General features: G+C 43.6%; 1 long non-coding RNA gene across 1 annotated transcript in view; it reads right to left on the bottom strand.

Moving 5' to 3' along the window:
* Positions 1-25873, bottom strand: part of LOC137633583 (uncharacterized) — a 223404-nt gene extending 197531 nt beyond the window's left edge. The window contains exon 1 of the long non-coding RNA XR_011042287.1: positions 25771-25873. This is a non-coding gene — a long non-coding RNA (uncharacterized lncRNA). The remainder of the gene's footprint in view (positions 1-25770) is intronic.
* Between the last annotated feature and the right edge of the window lie 1063 nt (positions 25874-26936).

The raw sequence follows: 26936 nt of genomic DNA on the forward strand, positions 1-26936 counted from the left end.
CCACCCACTGCACTCTTGACCTTCAGTTCTTTAACCTCGGCCATCAGAGACTTATGGTCACTTACCACTGATTCTACTTTATCTCCTAAAGCCTGAATAGCACGCAAAACAGTTGACATATCAGGCGGAGGGCACACAGTAGGTTCGGGGGTAGCCACTACAGGGGTAGGAAAAGGTAGGGGATCATGAGGTGAGGAAAACATAGAAGAGTGAGAAGAACTTCTCCTAACTCTACCTCTCTCTAACTTAGATGAATATTTTAAAAGACGGACAAATTCCAATTCCGAAAGTCCGGCGCACTCCTCACATCGATTTTCTAATAGACAGGGCCTGTCCCTACAGTCAGAACAAGCGGTGTGAGGATCTACCGAGGCCTTCGGAATACGCCTATTGCAAGACCTACATCGTCTATGGGAGGGAGCTTGCGAAACGTCAGACATCTTGTTTCAAAGAGTTAGCCAAAGGGTGATCCAAAAACAAGCAAAAATTCATTAACCGTTAACCAGTATTTATATAAAAGCTATCTAGCTAATATAAAAAGGATTCCAGTAATGCGACAGCCGTTAATCTAAGAGAATACTTCACCAAATATCCATGAATAAACTCGAAGACCATAAGCGTATCCCAGAACGTCTAGCCGGAAGCACGACAGAGGAATAATTGAGGAGGTGTCAACAACAAATGATTGAGTACCTGGCCACAGGTGGCGCTGGTAAGTACACCCCCTTCTAGTATTGTGATAGCTGGCGTATCCCTCCATAGAATTCTGTCGGGCAACGGAGTTGACAGCTACATGATTATCGGGTAAGTTTAATATTGAAAAATCTATTTTTGGGTGAGATAGCCATGACGTCCTGATGGGCCCTCCCCGCTATTCTAGTCCAGCCTTTCTGGCCCCGCCCTGTCATGCTGTATCATGGAGATTAGCAAGTAGCTGGCATCAGGATGAGGACGGACGTGACGTCATTTAGCAATGGCGCCCGTTTGTTTACGTTTCGAGTACCAAAAGTAGCCACGGACGAGTATAGCTGTGGAACGGCTCCCCAGCTATTCTCCGCCCCTCCATATCGAAGTGTTAACTCTATGTGGGGTGCAGATAGCTATGTGGCGCGTTAATACATGAGTCCCCTGTTGATATACGATGTCTTAAAGGGAAACCTTTAGGATACTCGCTCCAGAAGTTAGAATTCTGTGATAACCTGTGGTTAAATTCTCTGGGAATATCTTAGTAGTAATATACCCAAGGAAGCTACCAATAAGGAACCTTCCATCAGGACGCCATGGCTATCTCACCCAAAAATAGATTTTTCGCTTCGCTCAAAATCCGTTTTATGTGTCTGAGATGACGACCTCTTAGGAGAAAGAGCTGATGAAATCTTTTTATCTGGGGACAGACAGAACCAATGGTCCTTGAGGGTAAGAGGCATGCCCGACTTCCCAGAGGCGCGAGGGGAGTACTACACGTTCCAATCAACGGAGATGGAGGAAGTTCAAGCGAGTGCCGAGATGGTTAGCACACAGCAGCAAGATGGCGGGATAAGCGCTTTGGTGTAAATTCAGGTTGAGTGCACATACCCTGCGGAGGAGAGATTTCTGGGATCTATTCTCAAAAATCGCACAGTCTCTATGGTAAGAATTAAGAGCTACTGTACTCGTACGAACCAAGAATGCTTGGGGGTGGTGATGGCTTAGAAGGATATCGGGTATCAGTTGTTAGATGGCGAGTAGAGGATCACAGACCAAAGAAGAATACTCAGCTTCCCGAAAGAAAAACAGGGTCACCATCCTCCACTACTGTATCTTAGGTAAGAACCGATAATGAACGACAGGGCAGGGGAAGATCTGGACTTTAAAGACATCTAAACTTCTTACTCTCCCTTGAAGCTGAAGCAACTGAAGGAAAGCAATAGCGTTTAGCCCTTTTCTTCTGTAGGCCATGGAACGTCTTCCAGTGGGAGGTTGACCACTCCCTACACGTAACACAAGGGGACTCCGTTGAGCACCTATATCTATGAGTGGTAGGGCATAAAAGATGACGATCTACTTCAAGGTGGCCCATAAAAGTTACACTAGGTTGTCCCTCGGTAGGGAGACACGTACACACAACACTCACCTGTTTCAGCCTCATTCTTTAACAGAAACGAGAAACAGATTAAACAAGCAAGAAATACTGGAGGCCAGCAACTGATATCCAGTCGCTTCAGCTGCCAGAAGATGAGCGAGTGATCAGCGGGGAGCAAAATCATACCAACCTACAGTATATGATATGAGTGAGTGTGAGGTAGCCTGAGTGAGTGTGAGGTAGCCTTACCAGGCTATTGGCAGACCATCAATTCTGCAACTGGCAGTAACTGGATTCGCCCACAAATAACCCAAATAAAGTACTTGGTTTTTATCCACGTACGAACTACGACATCTATCACAGAAGATGGACATCTGGAGATAACCAGACATCTCCTGTGAAATGCCTGACAAAAAGCCTTTTGCTCGGAGGAGAAGCTGGATAGTCTCCACCCTTGGAGAGTCAAGGACTCCACGACCTGGTGGTACCTCTGCAGGTGAGGTCAACAGAGAAGTGTAGGCCACAAGGATAGTTTTTTCGGGACCTCAACCAAAAAAGCAAGCAGATCGTGATACCACTCAGCATGAGGCAATCTGGAAGCCACCATGATCACCCAAAGTCCTGGTGTAATCAACGCACTGCTGATTACCAGCTCAATGGCAGAAAGGAGTACATGTCCAAGTGATCCCATTAGTATTGGAGGGCATCTAAAAACAACACCCATGGGTCCAGAATGAGGGGAAAAAACAAGGAGAGCTTCCTGTTCAGCCAGGGGGCAAACAGGTTGATCCCCAGAGAGGGCCACAAGGCAAGAATCCTTCATGCTACCAGAGGATGTAGGGACCACTTTGCTTCTATAACCTGCCTCTGACGGCTGAGTGTGTCAGCTACTATGCTCCTTTTGCCCATAAAGAGGGCAGGAGACCATCTCCCATTGCTTGCTGATGAAGGCCACTATGTTGGTGGTGTTGCTCAAACCTTTTGGGAATGCTTGCAACCCCATGAATACTGCTTGTATCTCAAGGACGTTGGTGTGCAGATGCATTTCTTTTCTATTCCACACCCCTGAGATGATCAGGATATCTAAGTGAGCTCCACACCCCTCCCTTAACGCAGCCAAGTACAGTTACATGTTCGGAGGCAGAGAGTCGAGAGGGACTCCACTGTTCTGTTTAGGCTCTCCTGGTCGAGCCACCAGTGGGGCAGGAGATTTGGGACGAACCTCCTGCCCCACTGGAACAGGATAGGATGGGGAATCCTTGTTAACTAACCAGTGATCCTTCAGACACCATTGAAGGGATCTCTGGTGGAAATACCCATGAGGAATGAGCTTTTCCAATGAGGAAAGGTGAACAAGAAGACATTCCCAGCAGAGAGCTGGTACTTCTGCCTTAGACAGGAATGGTTGAAAACCCTGAACCTGGCGATGTGATCATCTGTTAAAAAGACTCTCACTGCTGCCGTATCTATCAGCATGCCCAAGTACTCAATCTTCTACTTGTATAAGATTCTACTTCTCCCAGTTTACCTCATTCTCCAGATCATGGAAAAATGCGAGGATCTGATCACAATCCGGAAGCAACCACCTCTCCAAGAAGGCCAGGATCAACCAATCCTTAAGATACCTCAGCAGACATATCCATCGTAAATCACAAATTTTTAGTAATTTGTATTTTTCCTAACATACTTACTGAGAAACACTTTCCTCCTCTCAAACGACCTGAGTTTTGTGTAGTTTACCCTACTCCCATTTTCTATAGTGACTTGCCTTGCGGAGGAGAACGTGACCCGAGGGCAATGCCCAGGGTAGGCCGCGTGTTGTTTAGGCTGACCTCTCCAGTAAGTTTTATGTAAGGAACAATACTCAAGATCAGTGAGGCAACTGGGGGACGGTTGGGGGGGCCATAACTCGAACGTGTTTCTCGGTAAGTATGTTAGGAAAAATACAAATTACTAAAAATTTGTGATTTGTTCCGACACAGAGACTTACCTCGAAACACTTTCTTAGGAGACTTACACTTTAGGAGGTGGGAGTGCCTCCTAGACCTAGACCCCGATGGACAGTAGGATAAACTACACAAGGGACTCATTAAGTGTGTTATAACACTTACCCTTCCAAATATTCCTTGTTGTGCTTGATGTATATTGGCGATTCTTGAGACTTGTCCCATGAGCGATAGTTCCAAGGACGACTGATAGTACGAGAAAAAGTGGGAATAAGGCGAAAACGAAAGATAAGCTTACTCGTGTCTAGATCATTTGTGAAGTCGCGATTGAGCCTAGGGCTTAAGCCGTCAAACCTGATGTAGGGCTGAGATGACAGGCCCGATCGAAAACCCATCCAGGGACTTCCTCGTACAGTCCTTGAGGTAATGAGCGGTGAATGTCGACTGGTTAGACCAAGTTCCTGCTCGTACGACCTGAGCTACCGACAGTTCTTCTCGAATGCTAGGGAGGTGTTTAGACCCCTAACATCGTGAGCCCAGGGTTTTCCTGGTACTGAAAGCCCCTCATTTGAGTAGGCTTGCATAATTACTTGTCTAAGCCAAAACGAAACTGTATTCTTGGAGATGTTCTTTTTTGTTTTACCCCAGGAAACGAAGAGGTTCTTAATAAAAGGGTGGAGCTTAGCCGTTCTTTTAAGATACTTCCTAATTACCCTGAAGGGGCACAATTTCAAGTCTTCCTGGTTGCCTTCAATTGGGATTGCTGGGATGGTAAAGCTCTCAAACCTCGGGTCCCAAACCGATGGGTTCTGTGTCTTGGCGACGAAGGAGGGGACAAACTTAAAGGTTATCTCCTTCCATCTTCTAGAGTGCTCCACCTCATACGATAATCCATGTAGCTCGCCCACCCTCTTAGCTGAGGCTAACGCTAACAAGAAGACCGCCTTGAACGTGAGATTCTTGTCTACGATGTATTTTAAGGGCTCGACTGGTGGTTTTTGGAGCATATCCAGAACCCTTGCCAGGTCCCAACTCGGGATTCTAGGGGCAGAAGGGGGGCATGATTGCTTGAAAGCCTTGATGAGCATGGAAATATGTCTGAAAGAACCTAAATCTATGCCTTTCAGGAGAAAAACTTGACCAAGGGCAGCTCGAACTCCTTTAATTGCCGGGACTGACAAGGCCAACTTATCCCTGAGATGGACCAGGAAATCTGCTATAATGGGCACGGATGCTTCTAAGGGTTCTATCTTCTTGTCCTTGCACCATTTAACGAAAACCGTCCACTTGGATTGATAGACGGCCGTGGAAGATTTCCTCAGGTAAAGGGACATCCTCCTAGCTGTCTTGCTGGAGTACCCTTGTCTTTTCAGGAGACGCTGGATAACCTCCAGGCGTGAAGACGAAGGGCTTGTGGGTTTCCGTGGAACCGCTGAAAATGTGGTTGTCTCAATAGGTCTGGATTGTTGGGAAGAGGCCAGGGAGGGAGAGTGGCGAGACTCTTTAGGTCTGCGAACCACTCTCTCTCCGGCCACCAAGGCGCTACCAAAGTCATCTTTAGGTTGGTTGCTGCCCTCACCCTGTTGAGGACTTGTCTTATTAGGGAGAAGGGGGAAAAAGCGTACACGTCTGGGCCGTCCCATCTGTGTTGAAAGGCGTCTTCCATTGCCGCCTTCGGGTCTGGGACAGGAGAACAGAATACGGGGAGTTGTGCATTCAGCCTTGTTGCAAACAGATCCATTACCGGGGACCCCTACATCTGAATGACGTAGCTTGCCACTTGTGGGTGCAGGGACCACTCCGTCGCTACTACTTGTCCTGTTCTGCTGAGGCCGTCTGCTAGGACGTTCTTCTTCCCCGGAATGAATCTTGCTGTCAGGATGATTTTCTCCTTTTTCCGCCCATTCCAGGATCTGAAGGGCCAGATCGCGCAACTCCTTTGATCTCAGTCCCCCCTCCTTCTTTACGTATGCTACCACTGTTGCATTGTCCGACATCAGGGCCAACGAATTCCCTTTCAAGTCTTCCTTGAAGTGTTTGCAGGCTTCCTGGACCACTCTCATCTCCAGGACATTGATGTGTAGGGACTTCTCGCTTTCTGTCCAAGTCCCCTTCGCTGTCTTTTCCCGGAGATGCGCTCCCCATCCTTCCTTCGATGCGTCCGTAAACAGAAGGATTTCCGGAGGCTGGGCGGATAGTGGCATCCCTTTTAGAGTGTGTGACCGATCCTGCCACCACTCTAAGGCTTGTCTGGTCTCTTGCAGGACTGGAACCACTATGTCCGGGGAACTTTTCTGGTTCCACTTCTCCTTTAAGTTCCATTGAACCCTCCTTAGGTTCTGTCTCCCGTGTGGAACTAGTTTCTCTACGGACACCAGATGTCCTACCAGCCTCTGCCAATCCTTCGCTCTTCTGGGATGACCTAGAAGGAAGGGACGGAGAACTTGGTCCAGGTTGTTTAGCCTGTCTATGAATGGGAAGGCCTTGACCTGTAACGAATCCAGGACTATTCCCAAGTAGGTCATTCTGTTGGTTGGAGTCAACTGAGATTTCTCCAAGTTGACTATGATGCCCAGGTTTCTGCACAATTGCAGGAGGTCTTCGCCCTGCTGTTTCAAGTCTTCCTCTGAGGACGAAAGGAGTAGCCAGTCGTCCAGGTATCTGATAAGTCGAATCCCCTGTTCGTGGGCCCATACGGAGACTGTCGTAAACACCCTCGTGAATACCTGGGGAGCCGTTGAAAGACCGAAGCACAGGACCTTGAATTGTAAAACCTGGGCACCCCACTTCACCCGGAGAAACTTCCTGCTTGCTGGGTGAATAGGTACCTGGAAATAGGCATCTTTGAGGTCTATTGAAATCATAAAGTCTCCCTCCCTCAAGGACGCCATGACAGTTCTTGGGGTGTCCATTTTGAACGTAATCTTGCAGATATATTTGTTGAGGGCTGACAGGTCTATCACTGGTCTCCACCCCCCTGTCGATTTTTCCACCAGGACCAGGCGGCTGTAGAACCCTGGACCTGGGAACTTCACTGTTTCCAAGGCCCCTTTCTGCAACATCGTCGCAACTTCCACGTCCAGTGCTGCTCTTTCGCCGGGTCCTTGGGAAGCAACCAGTCCGCCTGACTTGCTGGAATCAGTGGAGGCAGGTCTTCCAAAAAGGGAATCCTGTAGCCCTCCTTCACTACTGTTACCTTCCACGGATCTGCTTCGCGGAGCTTCCATGCTTGCCATGAGAGACTGAGGCATCCCCTACCTGAGGCTTGGGCAGGGGAGGGGGGCCTCCCACCTTATCTCCTACGGGAGGATCGGCCCGCTCGACCTCTTCTGGAGGATGAGTATGCACTCCTGTAAGTTGGGGGCGTCGAAGGTGGTCCCCTACGGGAGGGATTTGTTGACTGAGGCCATTATCCAGACGAAGGTTCTCGCCTTCCTTGCTTCGGGGCGGAACACGCAGCCACGGGCGCTTCCGCCACGGGTCTCCTGATAACGGGGCGCCGGGCCGTTTGAGGTTTAAGCACGGAGAGTTCCCTCTTCTTGGCCATTTTATCTGCTAACTCTTCCGCCTTCTTGGTGGGAATAAGATGCTCTCCCCAAATGGAGATGTTCTTCAGTGCTTTCGCCTCTCTGTCGGGGATTTTCATAGGCAGGTTCTTGACCAGGGCGTCTCTTCTCCGCAGTACCCAGTTCGCGGAGAGAGCTAAGGACTGAAACGTTAGGAACTTTAGGGCACGGCTACCTGACCCCAACAACTCGTTCAGAGCCTCACGTTTGGCTGGCTCCATAGAGTCTGTTGGGATCTGGGTGCCCACTAAGGTGGTAGCCCACCAGTCCAACCACGATGCCACATTAACTAAGTCCTTAGACATCTCCTCCATCATCACGGACCCGGACTGGGAGAAGAAGGTGGAAGCTGAAGACGCCCTTTCGTCCGAGAAGCCCTGGCAAAGTATGTCCAGGGTTTCCTGTCTTGCACGCCCCATTTGGTCTACCTTCCAAGGTGTAATATTTACTTTGGGACTTAAGTCCCTGCAGGAGTTTCGCTGCAATATAGCCTCTGCTGGAATCGCTATTGCGGGCTATAACTCTGTCTATGTGGGTCCTGCCTATTCCCACGTTTTTGGCCTCTGGTAGGGATAACGAGGACTTCTTCTGGGCAGGTGCGGCTAGGAACTTGTTCAAGCCCGAGGTCCACGCCTCCTCTTGTGGGACGGGTTCCACCAGGCTGTTGTAGCCTCTAATCAAGGCGAGTACCCTCCTATACGCGGAGTCCTCCGTCGCCGACGTCGTCTCGCCGTCCACTTCCTCCGTCCTGCGCTGGGGAAAGGCATGGTCACGGGCACCTCCGTATTGACGAGACCCTCGGCTCCTTCTTTCCTCGTCGCGCGACGTTTCCCTCTTCCTCGAAGTTCTGGCCGACGGGACGGGCTCTTCCGTGAAATAGTTCGACGGAGGTGCCCGTCCCCGTCTATCATCTCGATGGGGGGACCTGTCGAGGCTGCCCATCCTAGGAGACGACTCCCTCCGCTGGGCGGATTGAGTGTCTCTAGGACGGGGCTTAGGCCTACAAGATGAGGCCCTCCGCTCATCGGCTGACTCCCTGGCGAGGCTCTTGGAGGCCCTTCTAGGAGGACTGTCTCCTGCTCGCTCAGGTATCAAGCATGAGGACTTAGATAGGCCTCTCAGCTTGTCGTCTGGGACAAATACCCATGTCCCTTGCGGAGAGCTTGGTCTCCTGCTCTTGCTTGGAGGGGAACGGGGACTTTTCCTGTCCCGAGATCCTGTGGGAGACCGCGAAGGGGAGTTCCTCCTCACAGACCGATCTCTCTTCCTCCTGTGCCTCCTCCGATGTTCTTCACTCGACGAACAGGACGAGTCTCGTCCCGATGAGTCTGACTTGCCTTCGTACCTCGACCTCGTACCGGACGGTGGTTTCTTGGGGCTACGCCGTATTCCTGACGTAGAGGGAAGACAAAAACTCTCCGGAACTGATGCCTTGGTCGATACCCACACAGACGAACGAGCCATGAAGGGGAAGGACTCGCTAAGGCCCTCCTCCATGTCCAGTGGGGACCTCAACGGAGTCCTTGGTACATCCCATGCCAGCGGAACCTCTTGCGGGGACTCTTCTCTGAAGACGGCACCTTCCGTAGCTGAAGCACCCGAGACATTTACCCAGGAATCTGGTGATGAAAAGGGAACATAATAGCCCACATGGGGTCCTCCGACGAGACGCGATCCCTACGTGCGAGAGCCGCGTCCCTCGGACCCCCACTACACTCGCCTACAGGCGCCTGATCTGCCATGGACAAAGACGACTCCCCCGCAACATCACTCCCCTGGGAAAAAGACACCATCTTTTTAAACTTCATCGACTTACCTCGTCCCCTACCCTGGGTAGGGGAAGAAGAAGGAACTCTACCTGATCCCTCTCCTGCCGAGGTCGCAGGGGAAGACAAGCTTGTTTTCCTAGGAGACCGCTTCGAAGCCTTCTTCTTCTTCGTGCCGAATTTCACCCATTGGACCTCGCTCCAATCGGCACATTCGGGACACGTGTCTGACGGCGAACACGCTTTGCCCCTAAACGAGGTACACAACGAATGGGGATCCACATCGGGCTTGGACAATAAAGCTCCACACAATTTCCCGGCTTTAGGGCCAGGACAACAGCGAGAGTGCTCCATAGCACAACACAAAGATCACTAGACACAAGTACAAAGAGAAAGGGAAAGCACTAAAAACGCCAGTAAAAGCACACAGGAACAATAGTAAAAGAACACAGCTAAGGCACTATTCACTCGTGAAGGAATCAAGACCATGTGGTAACCACGTGGTAACGAACACAAAGGGGGTCGCACAGAGAATTGAGGAGCGGCGTGTGATAACACGTCGCGACCAGAAAACTTACTGGAGAGGTCAGCCTAAACAACACGCGGCCTACCCTGGGCATTGCCCTCGGGTCACGTTCTCCTCCACAAGGAAGGTCACTATAGAACAGTGGTTCTCAAACTGGGGGTCGCGACCCCCCTGGGGGTCGCCAAATGCTTTTGGGGGGGTCGCGAGATGATGTTAAGAAAATATAAATATAAGTAAGCAAAAAATAGTATTATGGTCAACTTTAGTTTTAAGGCTAAATCATAATAATTCTGCTAAAATATTTCAAATCAATAATAAACCAAATGTTTATATTTTAGTACAACAAATATATATATATATATATATATATATATATATATATATATATATATATATATATATATATATATATATATATATATATATATATATATATATATATATATATATATATACATATATATATATATATATATATATATATATATATATATATATATATATATATATATATACATATATACACTTTATATTTTGTCATTTACCGTAACTAGTTACGAATTGTTACGCATCTTTAAGAATAACACTGAAAAGAGAGCCGGGTGGGACAATAGTAACACCATGGGCCTTTGCAAAAACTAAACTAAATACTACACACTAGTGATTCCCCCACTGCTGCGCTGGGACTAAGTTTCTATGCAGTAGTGTCATTGATTTTAAGCTAGCATTATTAGTTTTGGAAGGTATGATTTATCAAACATAAACGTCTTTTTTTTGCTATTTTTGACAGTTCTGAGCAAGGGTGTATATCCGTCAGTCCGCGTGATTCTCATACGAGTAGGATATTCCCTCGCTAATAGCATACTAGTTTTGCCGTAACTTACTCATATTTTGTCATTTTATTTTTCCCCTTTAAGCAAATGAGTCTGTTAACTATAAAAAACGAAGCAAAATTATTAAAGCTGATGGACTTTCATGTATGGGTAAATGAATACATAATATTTAAATAAAACAAACTAAACATATAAAGAAATACAATAGTAATTATGAAATAATAAACGAATAAATTTAAGATATACAAAAGGGAAAATAAGTAAATAGCTGAATAGTTAAATAGATAAATAAATGAATTAACACATTTATAGATAAATGCAAACAAAAATGAATGAAAAAATAAGTAATTAAATGAATATATAAAATGTAAAAAATTAATGGATAAGTAAATAAACTGATTGATTGATAAATAGATAAGTTAATGAATAAATAAATCAACTGATGAAATCAGTAACTGATTAGTTGATAAGCAAATAAAAAAAAATAATAAATATATTTATATATCTAGCCACTGATAGTGTTAAAACTATTATTCATAATTTTTTTCCACGCATTACATTTTATTATACAATGTACTTGCAATAGTTCCAATATTTTACCTACATTTCCTAGAAACATCGTACAAAACCGAGATGTCACCTCCCCATCTCACTGTCAATTTACACTCGTACACGTTCAGTACCTGTCCGTTTTCCAGTCCTGAGCTCCGTTGGCGCACAGTGAATGAGCGTGACCAGTTGCCAGATGCTTAATAACAATGCATCACCAATTTACAGTAAAATTTTGACTTTTGCTTGATACTCAGGGTCTCAGATTACGTGATGCTTAAAACTAAATGTCAGTATACATACTTTCAAATTTATCTGGTATTTAAATAACAATTAATTGATATTTTATCTATCTGATTATCAATATGGCATTTACTATCAGCAGTCCAAGACGGCACATGAGTCGAGTTAGTCAACGGTGAGTCTTTCCTCAGTCACAGCTGCCTCGTGTGTGTTTAGGGACAATTTTTGATAGCAAGCTATATACATATTAAGCAACATGGAGCGATGGATAATTCGTAGGACTGCAAACAAGGAAGGAACATCAGATACTGACAACAGTGTCTCAGAAACAACTGATGAGATTCCTTCCGAACTACCATCTACCAGTTCTACTTCAAATATAGATAAAAGGCAAGACAAACGTAAGGGTAAGACCTCCCAGTATGACCAATCATCCAAACCCAAACTTCGGAAATATCAAGCAGAATTTATAAAATTCGGATTCACTAGTTTTACCATTGATAAGATGCAGTACCCCCAATGTGTTATGTGCTCAGAAGTACTTGCAAATGAAAGCTTAAAGCCTGTGAAAATGAAAAGGCATTTGCAAAGCAAGCATCCTTCTCATGCTGATAAACCAATAGAATTTTTCCGTCGAAAGGAGGGAGAGTTGCAGGGTCAAAAACAAGTGCTAGCTCAGAAAACCACCACCTCTGCCAAAGCTCAGATGGCATCATTTGAGGTAGCATACCTAATTGCACAGTCCAAGCAGCCACATACCATTAGGGAAACCCTCATGAAACCTGGTGCAGTGACTATGAGTCGGATTATGCATGGTAATAAGATGGCCCGTGAGCTGGAAACAGTCCCGCTGTCTAACGACACCATTACTCGACGAATTAATGACATTTCAAATGACATTAAGTGTCAGCTGATTGAGAGGGTTAAGGGAAAGAAGTATGCTTTGCAGCTAGATGAGTCGACAGACATATCAAATTCTGCACAATTACTTGCATTCATTAGATACAGTTTTGGTGGAAAACTTCAAGAAGACATGCTTTTTTGCACTGTACTAGAGGGGACCTGTACAGGTAGTGACATTTTCACAAAGCTAGACACCAAAATACAAAAGGAGGGCTTGTCTTGGGACCAGTGTGTTGGTGTGTGCACAGACGGTGCTGGGGCAATGTTGGGTAAGAGGAAAGGACTTAAAGCAAAAGTTTTACAAGTGGCACCTCACATAAATTTTACACATTGTATTATTCACAGGGAAGCTCTTGCTAGCAAAGCACTCAATCCAGAGTTAAGCAGTGTTCTTCAAACTTCGATTAAAATAGTAAATTACATCAAAACACGTCCCATAAATGCCAGGCTGTTCTCCACACTCTGCAATGAGATGGGCTCGGAGCATGAAGCACTGTTTTTCCACACAGAAGTCAGGTGGCTGTCCCGAGGCAAAGTTCTCAGCCGCTTGTACGAACAACGAGATGAGGTGCGCCTGTTCCTGATCAAATCTGAGTCCCAACTTGCTGACTATCTGACTGACCCTGACTGGTTAGCAAGTCTAGCATATTTGTCTTGTATATTCGAAAGACTTAATCTGCTGAATTTATCACTACAAGGCCCAAACACGAACATCTTGATTCTTTCTGACAAAATTGATGCATTTACAAGGAAGCTGGAACGATGGGCTGTGCGAGTTGATGGGGGCAGTGTTGAAATGTTTCCTGAGGTGGAAGAATTTATGGCGGAGAATGAATTAAGCGTCGATAACGTGAAGGTAATGATCACGACTCACCTACAAGGTCTTGTGGACCACTTCAAGAAATACTTCCCAAAAGAGACAACCCCACAACAATATGACTGGAAATGGCAACCATTCACTGCTACAGGGGATCACTTATCATCCGACATGGAGGATGAGCTGCTGGAGCTCTCCAGTGATCGGACTTTACAGGCATCGTTTGGCTCAACCACACTGGATGAGTTCTGGATTTCAATTGCAAGGGAATATCCACGATTATCCATGGCAGCAATGGATGTATTACTTCCTTTTGGATCAACCTATTTATGTGAAAAGACTTTTTCGGCACTGACTTATATAAAAAACAAATACCGATCAAGACTCAGGGTGGAGGATGATCTCCGAGTTGCCATCTCTGGTATCAAACCCAGGATGGAGTTACTGTGCTCAAAAAAGCAGGCCCATGTATCTCACTAATTGATGTTAGTTATTCATGATAAACTTAGGCCTGTGTAAATACTGTTTTCACTGTGGAATAGGGATATAATTAACTAATCACTGCTAGTGGAGCCCCATAGTTGGGCCTAAATATTGATCATTGTCATTAAACTTCCATGAATATTGTACTTTTATTTTAACAGTTACTAAATAAGTAATTATTTCACAAGAAATTCATACATTTCTTCTAAAGCCAAGAAAAAAAAGAAAAAAAAAATATTATCTCAGACATAATTTCCAAAATTTTCCAAAATATTAATTTTGAAACCAAAAGGGTATGAAATAGCTTTGAGTCTACTGGATGTTTGTGTGGGTATACTGTCTCATATGAGAATTATAGATCATTAGCTGATTTTAGTTTCAGAAAATTTGTAATATCAGCACCCAAGTCAAACGCTATAATTATTTTGTTAATCATTTTAAGCCCAGCCTGAATATCTAAATTTTGGTATAAAGATACCAGTAATTTTTTCTTTATTGTGCTAAAGTTTACAAACACTGACATAATTTATGCTATCTGCAGTAGCTTTCTTCAACAAAGGTATAATTCTAATTTCATACTTATTTTTTTTTCTTGAAGCAGTTAGCAAAGTGTGAGTGCCTGTACGGATTTAACATTAATTCTATAAATTTAAATAGACTGTATTGCTTTGCCTATTTTGTCTTTAAAGATTGTGATTTTTTCTACAAGTAATAAATTAGTTAACTCTATAATGCGTATATTTTTTGCATTTATCTTATCATGTTTGTTGTTATTATGTTCTTATGATTCAGGGCATAGGCATGTACTGTGTGTGTGTGTGTGTGTGTGTGTGTGTGTGTGTGTGTGTGTGTGTGTGTGTGTGTGTGTCAGAAGCACTTCGGGGAAAGGCGAGGGTCACATGCATCTAGCAATATCGTTTGGGGGGTCGCGGGCTGAAAAGTTTGAGAACCACTGCTATAGAAAATGGGAGTAGGGTAAACTACACAAAACTCTGGTCGTTTGAGAGGAGGTTCCAGTAACTCCTAAGAAAGTGTTTCGAGGTAAGTCTCTGTGTCGGAACAAATAGGCATATGCGACTACCAAAGAGGACACCCAAATAAATAGCTGGGGACCCATACACAGTCTGAAGCACTGAGTCTTGAACTGGTACACAGTAACATAGAGGTAGAAGCGGAGATATTTTAGAGAGGGCTGATGAACAGGCACTTGAAAGTATGAGTACTTCACGTCTACTGAAAGCATAATGTCTCCCTTTCTGAAGGAAGATAGCACAGACCATACTGACTCCTCCTTGAACTTTGTTTGGGAAACAAACTTGTTCAGGGGAGGGACACTGACTCCTCCTTGAACTTTGTTTGGGAAACAAACTTGTTCAGGGGAGGGACACTGACTCCTCCTTGAACTTTGTTTGGGAAACAAACTTGTTCAGGGGAGGGAGGTTGATGACAAGCCTCCAGTACCCTTCTCCACCAGGAGAAACCAAAGCTAAAAGCCTGGAGACTCCTCTTTAAGGAATTCAAACTCGTTCTTCAACATACCTTCCACTTCTGCCCAGAAGGCCAGGGCATTCGTTGATGTTGGATGCTCCAAGTGACGAGACAGTCACCTACCTACTCGTGCTAACTCTGGGGACAGTTTTTTCCCTTTCAGCCCCCTACGGGGACCATAGCTCCCGACGCCGGCACTTTACCCGCCTAGAAGGGAGCTACCTTATTCAACTTACCCACCTTCTTAAGCTTAAAAGGCCGACCACCAAAATCCCTGAAAGTAGGGGAACCACCATGCCCTTCACCACTAGCATTGTTGGGGATATTACACTTGCAATTGCCCAGGAGGTCCCAGGGGAGCAGTAGCCTTGGCTACCAACTCCCTCAATAAAGTCATGGAGGACCAACCTGAAAAAATTAAGGAAGCCAAAGATTTCCTTAGGTTAAACTTATCACCAACAGCCTGCACAATCAAGGGCAAAGAGTATTTCAAGGTGTGACAAACTCTATGGATTCCCAACGCACCAGTGAAACTAGAAAAGCTCACTGACGTAGCTCTGAAGACTCCAAGCCCCTGTAACATATCTCCAGGCCATTGATCCAGGGGCGAAAGCAAACAGGTGGCAGCAGTGGTCGCACCCCTCAAGGAGAGAACAGCAGCTATAGAATTTCCCAATCTTCTTGGGCGTTGCCCAGTCTGACCCCGTCAAACGCTTCGCTCACTTCTTCCCCTTCAGGAAGTATGCCTGCCACTTCACAAGAGGCCATGACCTACACTCAGCACATGGGGATGCCTGCAAACGTCATGCCTCCTATAAGAAGGACAGAGTGTGTGGATCTACAGCTGGTTTAACCATAAACCAGTTGCAAAGTCTATCCTCCATCAAGCAAACATGAACTTCTTACTTCCCATTCCATGAAAAGAGATAGAAAATCAATACATTTGACAGGCGCTGTCTGTACGTTTACACACAATAGCATCAATATCAAAAGTGAAGGCTTTACAGCTAGATAGCCATTTGCTATCCAACTTTAATGACAGACTCCAGCTCAGGCCGAATCAATCTCTCCAATCAAAAGACGAGGAACAAACAAACTGTTCTCTTAGGCTTAACCACATGCCTCTATAATAATGCTTGAAGTATTTTTGGACTCAGCCATGTCGTCCTGATGGAAGGTTCCTTTAGGCAGCTTTCTAAAGGATATTTAGCTACAGTGATACTCCCAGAGAATTATCCATAGGTCTCCAGAATTCTAACTCCTGGCGCGAGTATCCTTGAGAAAATTCTTAAGGATATCGTATAATATCAAGGGACGCATTTCTTGATATGACACATGGCAATCTTTACCCCGAATAGTGTTTTCGCTCTGAGGGGGAAGAGTGCTGAAAATGAAGGGGAGCCGTCATCAAGGTTACCCGGTGGATCCCCTTCCCGTACTACTACAGGGCCACGCATGGCAACCCATTCCTTTTATAGTAGCGAATTAAGCACAGTGTATCTCCCACTTGCTCTCGGTGTTGTGTTACTAATATTTGAGATTTATCATGCATTCTCCAGCCTCTGGAAAGTTGAGTATTTAATCTTTCCTGTGTATAATTTTTAGCTACCTTCTCACAATTAAATTAGCATAATTTAGATATGTTTATCGGAGCATAGCCATCCACTGTAGGCGCTGTCGTTCGCCATATATGCCTTATTTAGTTAGTAAAACAACGTTCCCGGTATTTAGCTTTAATGAATTATAGCTATTTAGGCAAAATTATACTAGTGAAGATAAGATCATGCACGTATATTTCCTCTTCTATGAAATGTGTCGATCGTATACGATAAGGGTCTCGGTGACATAGCGTAGCCGAGACCTCGAATCGCGCTAGGCTAGCCTAATGCGTTTTAGTATACTTTCGTACATTATCCCCGTTTACCCTCTTGTATCGTTTTATCAATTCAGTAGGCGATAGTATATCTCCTAGAATTATTTATATAATTTGATACTCGTCTTTTCGAGATTTAAGGGTAAACCCTACCTTGGTCTTGCCACGAGTAGTGTACTGTACTCCGGCTTGATTAGGCTAGTGTTTTTCTGTCTTCCCTCTTTGCCAGTGAGTATCCCGGCTTTGAATTACGACAGTAACTCAGAGTATTCAGTCTTGATGTCGGCAACTCTACTGCCGGGGGACTAGTCACTCCCCTGCCGGTTTACAGTTGCGGACATAGGAAGCCCGGCTTCCCTAGTCCTCAACTGAAAGTGGTAGTACAATTGCCACAACCTTCTCCCTTGTGGTCTAGAAGACATGTCTTGTATCCGGCAAGGTATTAGGCTGAGGAATTGATATTCTTCTGCCGCCCAAGACGGCGCCAGTATAGAAACGATGTTTTTGAGTTTGTGACTGAAAGTGGGAGGCAAATGTGCCGCCTTTTTCCCACACAAATACAAGACCCTTTTCCCTTCCCCTCTCTGTCCTTTAGCAATGGCCTAGACATTGCGACATCTTTGGCCGGTATTCTACAATCTCCCCGCTTGCCGGGTGGATAGCGTTGCCGGCCGGGCTCCTACCAAGGTGGCTTGATTGCCGCTCTGACCTTCCCCCTAACGGACGCAAGGCTCCGGGAAAGGTTGTGCCGGCCATGACGGATGCCGGTGGGAAACCCTTATGACTTGAGTGTTCTTCAGTCCTCTCTTGAACTGCCATCCACAAACTCTGGAACCGGCAGAGCAGCCGGCAACACATTCTGTGGCTGGATGGAAGCTAGAAGGATTACATTCCCCCCTTCCATTTGAACCCTCATTCTGGAAGAGGGCAGTAGGGACAGTAGTCCCTGCAACCTTATTTATTGTAATAAACTGTAATAATAAGGTATCCCTTCTCCATGCTTTTTCTCTCTCTGTTGGCTAGTGCCGTTAGGTACTAGCCTAGCCGGCAGAATTACAGTATAAGATTATAGTGCAGCCAGCATTTCTGCAGTATAGTACAAACTGCAATTAGAAAACTATATTATATAATATACAGTAGTTTATATTTTCCAACATATTCTGTGTCCTTTCACAGTCCATTGTTAACACCAATTATAATGTTGAGGTGAAGTATTCCTTCAATATCCTGATGAGCCATAGGTCATCAGAACTAAATATTCTTACCCTACAATATTAATATTCCACCATGGAAGGGTTAGTGCTAGTATACACTAATGCTCTAGAGATTAGAGCTCTTCCACTCTAGTTTTTCCCTAATAAGGAAATTCTAAATATTAATATTGAGGGAGGTCACAGCAATTATCTGAACAGGAGACACAGATATGAGTCTTTCCTATTTTCTTTCTAGCTTACTATCCTAAGCTATGATGATAATAGTGGTGTCAATTTTATGCATGAACAAAAATATTTATCAAGTGTGATAAATTACCCCATACTCATATCACTTTCCTTTCTTTACAGGAGGACACCAAGGTGAAATGCGAAGTCATCTACTGCAACCACAAGAGTAAGAACTTTTGTGGTCACTCCATGTGCAGGTCTCATGGCCCCTGCTCAATCGCAACCGAAACTTTGAGATATTGGGATCCCAAGGACTGCAACGTCTGCTCGTCCTTGATGACCGAGGATTTCGGTGATCCCAAGTCGACAGAGTCGAGGGATGCTGCGAGGGAAAAGCTTCGGAAATGGGCCAAGGGTTCCAGAAGAACTCTCCGGGACTGCACCTACCAAGCGAGCTTAAGAGAAGCATGCTGTTCCCGAAGGCTACAGCTGATGCCGTCGTACCTCAGGCACGACCTGGGCCTCCTTGCATTCAGCTCGCAATTGAGGCCAACATCAACGAAGCTTCGAAAGGCATGGACATCCATCAGGAGAGGATGTCTGAAGTGTCCTCGGACACCGAAAAGGATCTCCTTCAAGAGGATCCTGAAGAAGAGGTGGCCCAACCACCTGGAGGAGACGAAGATCTCGAGTTGACGGAAGCGAAGGACCCCCTACTGTGTGTGTCGGCATTCCAGCCTGTGCCCTCAACGTCTTCAGCTCCTACCCCTCCACTAGACCCGCTGGGTCAAGCGGTTATGGCCCAGATCACGATGCTATTGGACTCTCTACGTAAGGAAGACGTAGATATGCGGAAAGAATTCCGTGAAGCAACTTGCATAGTCACTTCTAGTGGGTCTTTCAAGCGACCTAAAGTGTCTGACCTGCCAACATGCTCCGAAACCAATCCCTGGAGGTATGCAGAGTTCATGCCCATGATGAATGGGAAACTCTACATTTCGGAGAAGATGGGGGCCATCCCCCTGGACTACATCCAATTCTGGCCAAATCTTGCCGCTTACCCGGATTGTTTCATCCGACTGAAGAGTGAGCTGGCATCTAAGGAAGAGACGGAACCAAAGGAAGTCGTGGTTTTCGACCACAACCAGGCACAGGCTCTCTTGACGAGTAGCCTGAAGAAGGCAGGGTATACCAACTCTAGAGTTTCTGCACTGAGCAAGAAACACCCTACTTTTCTTGCTCCTTCATCAAAAGCTTTCCCCTTCTCGTCGAAAGCTCTCCATAGTGTGCTGAAAGCAATTGATGCAGGCAAACCATGTCCTACGCTAGAGGAGTGTAGGCCATTGTCTCTGGCCTTGCCCACGAATGAGAAGGATTGGAAGGAGGTCCACCTAACCTTCTCAGTCTCGAAACTCGACGCGGACATCACAGGACAGCAGTTCAGCGAGAACCTTCCGAGGCTGACGGACTTTCTCCTGAGAAGAGAACAGGAGACAAAGAGACTAGCCGCCTCTCTTTCCCTCCAGAACTGCATGGAGATGTGCGTAGGCGTAGCTAGCACCCCAGACATGTACACAGTCCTGGCCAAGATGCACATGGCCCCCCTAGTCAAGGACTTGTACGCTTTTGTGAAGGCCAGGAGGGCCTGCAGGGAGTTTGTGTTTGCCAGTGCAATGGTCAAACACGAACCCAGGAAGCTGATCACTTCCTGTATCTGGGGCAAGGACCTCTCCCCAAAGGAAGTAGTCCAAGAAGTAGTCGCAAAAGCCACCACGGAGAATAGGAATCTTCTCCAAAAGTAAGGCATGTCTTCTAAGAGGTTAGCTTCCCCTGGCAGAGGCGACAGACGCCATGTCCCTCGATTGGAACAATTGGACCTGGATTTACCTGTTCCCTCCAACCAATATCCTGCTGAAGGTCCTCAACAAGCTGAGATCTTCAAGGGAACTGCAGCACTAGTGGCCCCCAAGTGGCTCAAGAGCTATTGGTTCCCTCTGGTGATGGAACTGAAGCTGAGGCTGGTCCCTCTACCGAACCCAGCTCTATCTCAACTGGTTCAGAAGTCGACTGTCTTCGCTTCATCACAGAGAAGCCAAAACCTTCATCTCATGATTTTCTCGCCTTGGCGGTAAAGAAAAGATTTGGGATCTCAAAAGGCAGTATAGACTTCTTAGAAGAATAGAAGTCAAAGTCAACCAGATGACAATATGAATCATCTTGGAAAAAGTGGGTTGCTTTTGTTAAAGCAAAAAGGCCAAAAGAAATCTCAATAGTCTTCTCCCTGTCCTTTTTCATCCACCTTCATGAACAAGGCTTGGCTGCCAACACGAGGGTTAGGTAATATTCAGCGCCGCCAGTTCAGCACCGCCGATTCAGCGCCGCCAGTTCAGCGCCTGGTCATTTCAGTGCCAAAAAAAAATTAGCGACAGCCATCTCAGCGCCAGAAGAAATTTCAACTCTCTCTCTCTCTCTCTCTCTCTCTCTCTCTCTCTCTCTCTTTCTCTCTCTCTCTCTCTCTCTCTCTCTCTCTCTCTCTCTTCACACAGTAGTTTGTATAGTTTCATTACTAAACCGCTATTTATTGATCTCGGTGATTCCATTGTTTAATTAAAATCTCTCTCTCTCTCTCTCTCTCTCTCTCTCTCTTCACACAGTAGTTTGTATAATTTCAGCACCAAACCGCTACTTATTGATTTCGGTGATTCCGTTGTTTAATTGAAAACTTTAAAGGAAATATTCGTAAACATTTGTAAACCGTGATTTAGTTAAAAAATAAAAAAAATCATATGCTAAGTAGAGTCGTTGGGAAACCATGGAGGATACAGTTCAGAGTCAGAGAGAACGAGCGGAATTCTGTCATGATGGATATATATACAGATTTGATAAAGAAAGCAAGACACAAACAAATGTAAAGTTCTGGAGATGTCATGAAGACGGTAGATGTGCCAGAATTCATACGTTTTCTAAAGAAAATGAATGATCACACCCATCCCCCATCTGCAGTGGCGGTAGAAGTTGAAAAGGCGAAAACGTATGCACGTCAGAGAGCCGAGGACACTTACGAAGGACAGAGTACTATAATAAACAAATCTTTGGAAAATATGTTTCAAGCTGCTATTGCCCAGCTGCCTAACTGACAAGCGATGCGTAAGCTTATTCGACGCAAAAGGCACTTTTTTTTGGACTATCTTAACTTCAGTAGGATAAATACTTTTTATCAATAAATATTTGTCAAAACCTTTTCTATTGTTTATAAACAGTGTAGTATAAATACTTTTTATCAATAAATATTTGTTCAAAACCTCTTCTTTTGTTTATAAACACACACACACAAATTCCACGGCGCTGAAAAGGTATGGCGATGAAATGGCTGGTGCTGAACTGGCAGCGCTGAAACGTCCCTACCCCCAACACGATAACTACATCAAGTCAGCCTTGACTAGACGTCTTCTATACGCTTTCCAGGTGGACTTGGCGAACGAAATCTTCAACAAGATCCCGAAGGCATGTGCTAGACTTAAACCTGCAGCCCCTCCTAAACCCATTTCATGGTCTCTGGACAAGGTCTTACACTATGCTTCAGCCTTGAACAATGAAGATTGTTCTCTTAAGGATCTAACCCAAAGAGTGATTTTCCTGTTTGCTATAGCCTCAGGGGCTAGAGTTAGTGAAATAGTAGCCCTATCAAGAGACAAAGGCCATATTCAGTTCACAGAAGCGGGAGAACTGAATTTCTTTCCTGATCCTACCTTTCTCGCCAAGAACGAGCTACCCACCAAAAGATGGGGTCCCTGGAAAATCTGCCCTCTGAAGGAAGATATCTCTCTATGTCTAGTAGAATGTCTAAAGGTCTATCTTTGAAGAACTTCAGACTTCAGGGGAGGACAGCTCTTCAAAGGTAAAACCTCAGGATCGAACTTATCCCTAAAACAACTGAGGGCGAAGCTCACCTACTTCATTCGCAGAGCAGATCCTGACAGTACACCCGCAGGTCATGATCCAAGAAAAATTGCTTCCTCACTGAACTTTTTTCAGTATATGGACTTTGAGCGTCTTCGCTCAAACACTGGCTGGAAGTCCTACAGAGTGTTTTACAAACATTATGCGAAACAAGTGCACAAAATCAAACGTGATGTGGTGGCGGCAGGAGTGTAGTGAAACCTGTCGTCTATGGCTGCGATGAACAGTGAATTGATTGGGACTCTCAATTCGGGTGAAAAGATGTTGACACCTTCTAGTGCAATACCCTTTTATGTGAGTGTCACCCTGGTGACACTAAGACTGTTCAAATTTTCAGGTGCAGAATTATACAAATGACACTTGTGCCATGTGTAAATTGTACACAGTGTTGATATTATCCAGCATTTACAGTAAAAATTATATTGATAATTTTCTCTATTATGAGTGGCATTAACATTGTCTGTATATGTTGAATGTATAATTCTCTTTTATGTTTATAACACATGTTATTCCATTTACTCATTCAACCTCAATAAATGAATAAAAGTGTAATTGCGTCTTATTCCCCCCCCCCTCCGCAAGTAGCAAAAATAAAACGTAGACAGTTCTTTTACTTATTTTCCTAAGTAAAACTCATACTTATTGTACTGATACATAGAAACAAATAGATCTAGTTGATACTTACATTTGTTCCTACACGTATACAAACCTTGAGCCTTTTTTACTGTCTAGCAAGACACTTCCCAGCAGAGGGCAGGAAGCCCTAACATTGTTCCATGATTAGCGGTAATGACGTATAACGGTAGTGTCATATTTCTAAATGGTCTGGATGACCATATAAAAACTGTCCCAAGGTTGAGGCACTTATACAAATCTACAGATACACTACTTTCAAGTAATTCTCTGGTAAACTTCCTAAACTTCCATCAGGACGACATGGCTTCGAGCCCAAAAACAAGGATTTTGAAGCAAAGCGAAAAATCTATTTTCGGGTGAGATAGCCATGACGTCCTGATGGAAGGTTCCTTCAGTAGCTTCCTAGGGTATATTTAACTACAGTGGATATTCCCAGAGAATTAAACTAAAGGTTATCACAGAATTCTAACTTCTGGTGCGAGTACCCTAAAGGTTTCCCTCTAGGATATCGTATATCAACAGGGGACGCATGTATTAACACGCCACATAGCTATCTACACCCCATATAGAGTTAACACTTCGATATGGAAAGATGGCTGAGTAACTGAGGAGCCGTTCCACAGTTACTCTCATCCGTGGTTGCTTTTGGTACTAGAGACGTAAACAAACGGGCGCCATTGCTAAATGACGTAACGTCCGTCCTCATCCTGAGCTCAGCTTCTGCTAATCTCCATGATACAGCAGGTCAGGGAGGGGCCTGAAAGGCTGAACTAGAATAGACGGGAGGGTCCATCAGGACGTCATGGCTATCTCACCCAAAAATAGATTTAGTGAGATGGCCATGTCGTCCTCATGGACCCACCCTCTTTTTCTATGAAAAGGCTTAGGTAAAGATCCCTCCCGAAACTACTATATCTGTAGCACCATACTCAATGCTACAAGGAATGAGCGCCATCTAGGAGCCTTGTAATAGTAGGGGAGGAAGGGTAACCTTGATAACAGCTCCCCTTCAGTTTCGCCACTCTTCCCCCTCGAAGCGAAAACGCTATTTGGGGTGAAGATTGCCAAGTGTTGTATCAAGATATACGTCCCCAGATATTATGAGATATCCTTAAATGAAATTTTAAGGATATTCGCGCCAGGAGTTAGAATTCTGGAGACCTGTGGTCAATTCTCTGGGAGTATCACTGTAGCCAAATATCCCTTAGAAAGCTTCCATCAGAACGACATGGCTTGAGCCCAAGTTATTAATTATTACAATCATTTACTAATTATTATTAATTATTATTAATTACTAATTTTTGTTTTTAATTACTAACTATTAATTACTAATTATTATTGTATATTATAACTGTACTAATTATTATTATTAATTACTAATTACTATTATCATTAATTACTAATTGTTATTATTAATTGCTACTTATTAATAATTCCTAATTGTTATTATTACTTACTAATTATTATTATTATTACTAATTAAAGTTAAAGTTAAAGTTGCGGGTTTTAGGTCTCCACAGAGACTATGTACATCGTTCTCCTCGGGCGACCATTAGCCAGCTGGGACTATCACTAGTCCCCTCTAACCTCCCCCCCAGGTGCCACGTGGGAGTACCCCCCGGTAGAAGGTCTCACGGTATTCGCGTCCCTGGCGGGGACCGAACTCGGGACCTCTATAATAGAGATCCGCGACGCTACCAACCTTGCTATCCGGAGTACTAGTAATTATTACTAATCATCATTAATTATTATTAATTAATATTGCTAATTACCATCATCTATTATTACTAATAGTTACTGATTATTATTATTTACTAATCATCATTATTAATTACTTATTATTACTAATTACTAATTATTAATTACAAATTATTATTTACTAATCATTATTAATTACTATTTATTATTAATTACTAATTATCATTATTAATTATTACTATTAATTATTGATTGTTATTATTAAATACTAATTGTTGTTATTTATTATTACTAAAAATTAAAAAAATATTAATTATTATTAACCGTTATTTCTATTATTTTCATTAATATTATAATTTATCTTTATTATCATTATTATTATTATTATTATTATTAGTATTTTTATTATTTAGTATTATGATTATTATGATAATTATTATTATTGTTATTATTATTACAGTAATATTACAATAAAGTACTATTACAAATATTATTATTACTATTATTATTATTGTTATTATTATTATTATTATTATTATTATTATTATTATTTAGGCACAAGCAATTAATTTGCCCAATAAATAAATGAAACAAAACGACTTTACCCTTATACCGAAACAAGCAAAAACAGGGATAAATTTTAAATGAATCCTTTTTCAAGGATATATTTACTGGAACTCCAAATTCATCCTTTGTCCAACCAATTACCAAACATTAAAACAACTCTTTCCACCCTAACCTAACCTAGTGCATAATCTGTTTGCTCATCAGGAGGAGAGTTAGGCTAACCTATTATTCCATTTCAAAACTCTCTAAGGCCAGAATACAAAGTTTAATAGAGGAATAAAACCAATTTAACTAAGAGGTCATGATCTAATACTTTGTTGACAAAGGTTAAGTTTATATATGTAAATATTCCGTAGCCTAAAACCATTTTCAGTAACACAGTAGGCTATCCTAAAAAAACCCATCACATATACATCCAAAAACATTGTTTTAACACATTTTACATATTCAAATATATCCCAAAACTACTCACCAATGAATGAATGAAGTCTCTTAGATAAATTCACTTCACTAAACCGATTAAAATCATCGCACACTTAATATAAATAAAACTTTTGAAACGTTTAAGGAAGTAGTTTAAGAACTTCACTCAGACAATTTGTTTTGGATGACGTCAGTAGACAAGGATTCTAAAGGAGGAGTGAGCCAAGGATCATCAAGTGTGACATTAGCGCCATCTATTGGTATTTCAGTCTTTTTTTATTATTTGTATAAAAGGGACTCAACCCATACCCCTCCTAACCCAAACCCCCAACCCCCTAACCCGACCCCCCCCCCAACTCTCTCTCTCTCTCTCTCTCTCTCTCTCTCTCTCTCTCTCTCTCTCTCTCTCTCTCTCTCTCTCTCTATTAATAATTTTCATCAAGAAGAATTATTTTCAGGAAAACTTTTGGATTAAAGAAGGTGAGGAATTTAGAGAGAGAGAGAGAGAGAGAGAGAGAGAGAGAGAGAGAGAGAGAGAGAGAGAGAGAGAGAGAGATTTTCATTAAGAGGAATTATTTTCAAGATAACTTTGGAAATAAGAAAAGGTGAAGAATTTAGGAGAGAGAGAGAGAGAGAGAGAGAGAGAGAGAGAGAGAGAGAGAGAGAGAGAGAGAGAGAGAGAGAGAGAGAGAGCATTAAATTTAATATGTAATACAGAATTCTATATCAATTTCTCTTTCCTTACATTTAATATTGTCCTAATCTCTCCAATTTTATTAACCATTTACTCCTCTCTCTCTCTCTCTCTCTCTCTCTCTCTCTCTCTCTCTCTCTCTCTCTCTCTCTCTCTCTCTCTCTCTCTCTGTTGCTACTAAAGTTCGCTTAGTTGTTCTTGATGTTATTGAGGTTTCAAATGTTATTCTATTTTATTTTGTTGTTTCTACTGTTGTTGCTATCATTGTTGTTTCTAAGGTTGTTATTTTCAGTGTTGTTTCTACTGTTGTTGTTCTCAGTGTTGTTCTAATTGTTTGTCGTCATAGGCTATGTTGTTTTGGTATTGTTTCTACTGTTGTTGTTTTCTGTGTTGTTTCTACTATTGTTGTTTTATGTTGTTGCCACAGTTGTTTTTTTAGTGTTATTTCTACTATTGTTGTTTTATGTTGTTGCCACAGTTGTTTTTTTAGTGTTATTTCTACTATTGTTGTTTTATGTTGT

This window comes from Palaemon carinicauda, chromosome 43, assembly GCF_036898095.1.
Source record: "Palaemon carinicauda isolate YSFRI2023 chromosome 43, ASM3689809v2, whole genome shotgun sequence".
Lineage (NCBI taxonomy): Eukaryota > Metazoa > Arthropoda > Malacostraca > Decapoda > Palaemonidae > Palaemon > Palaemon carinicauda.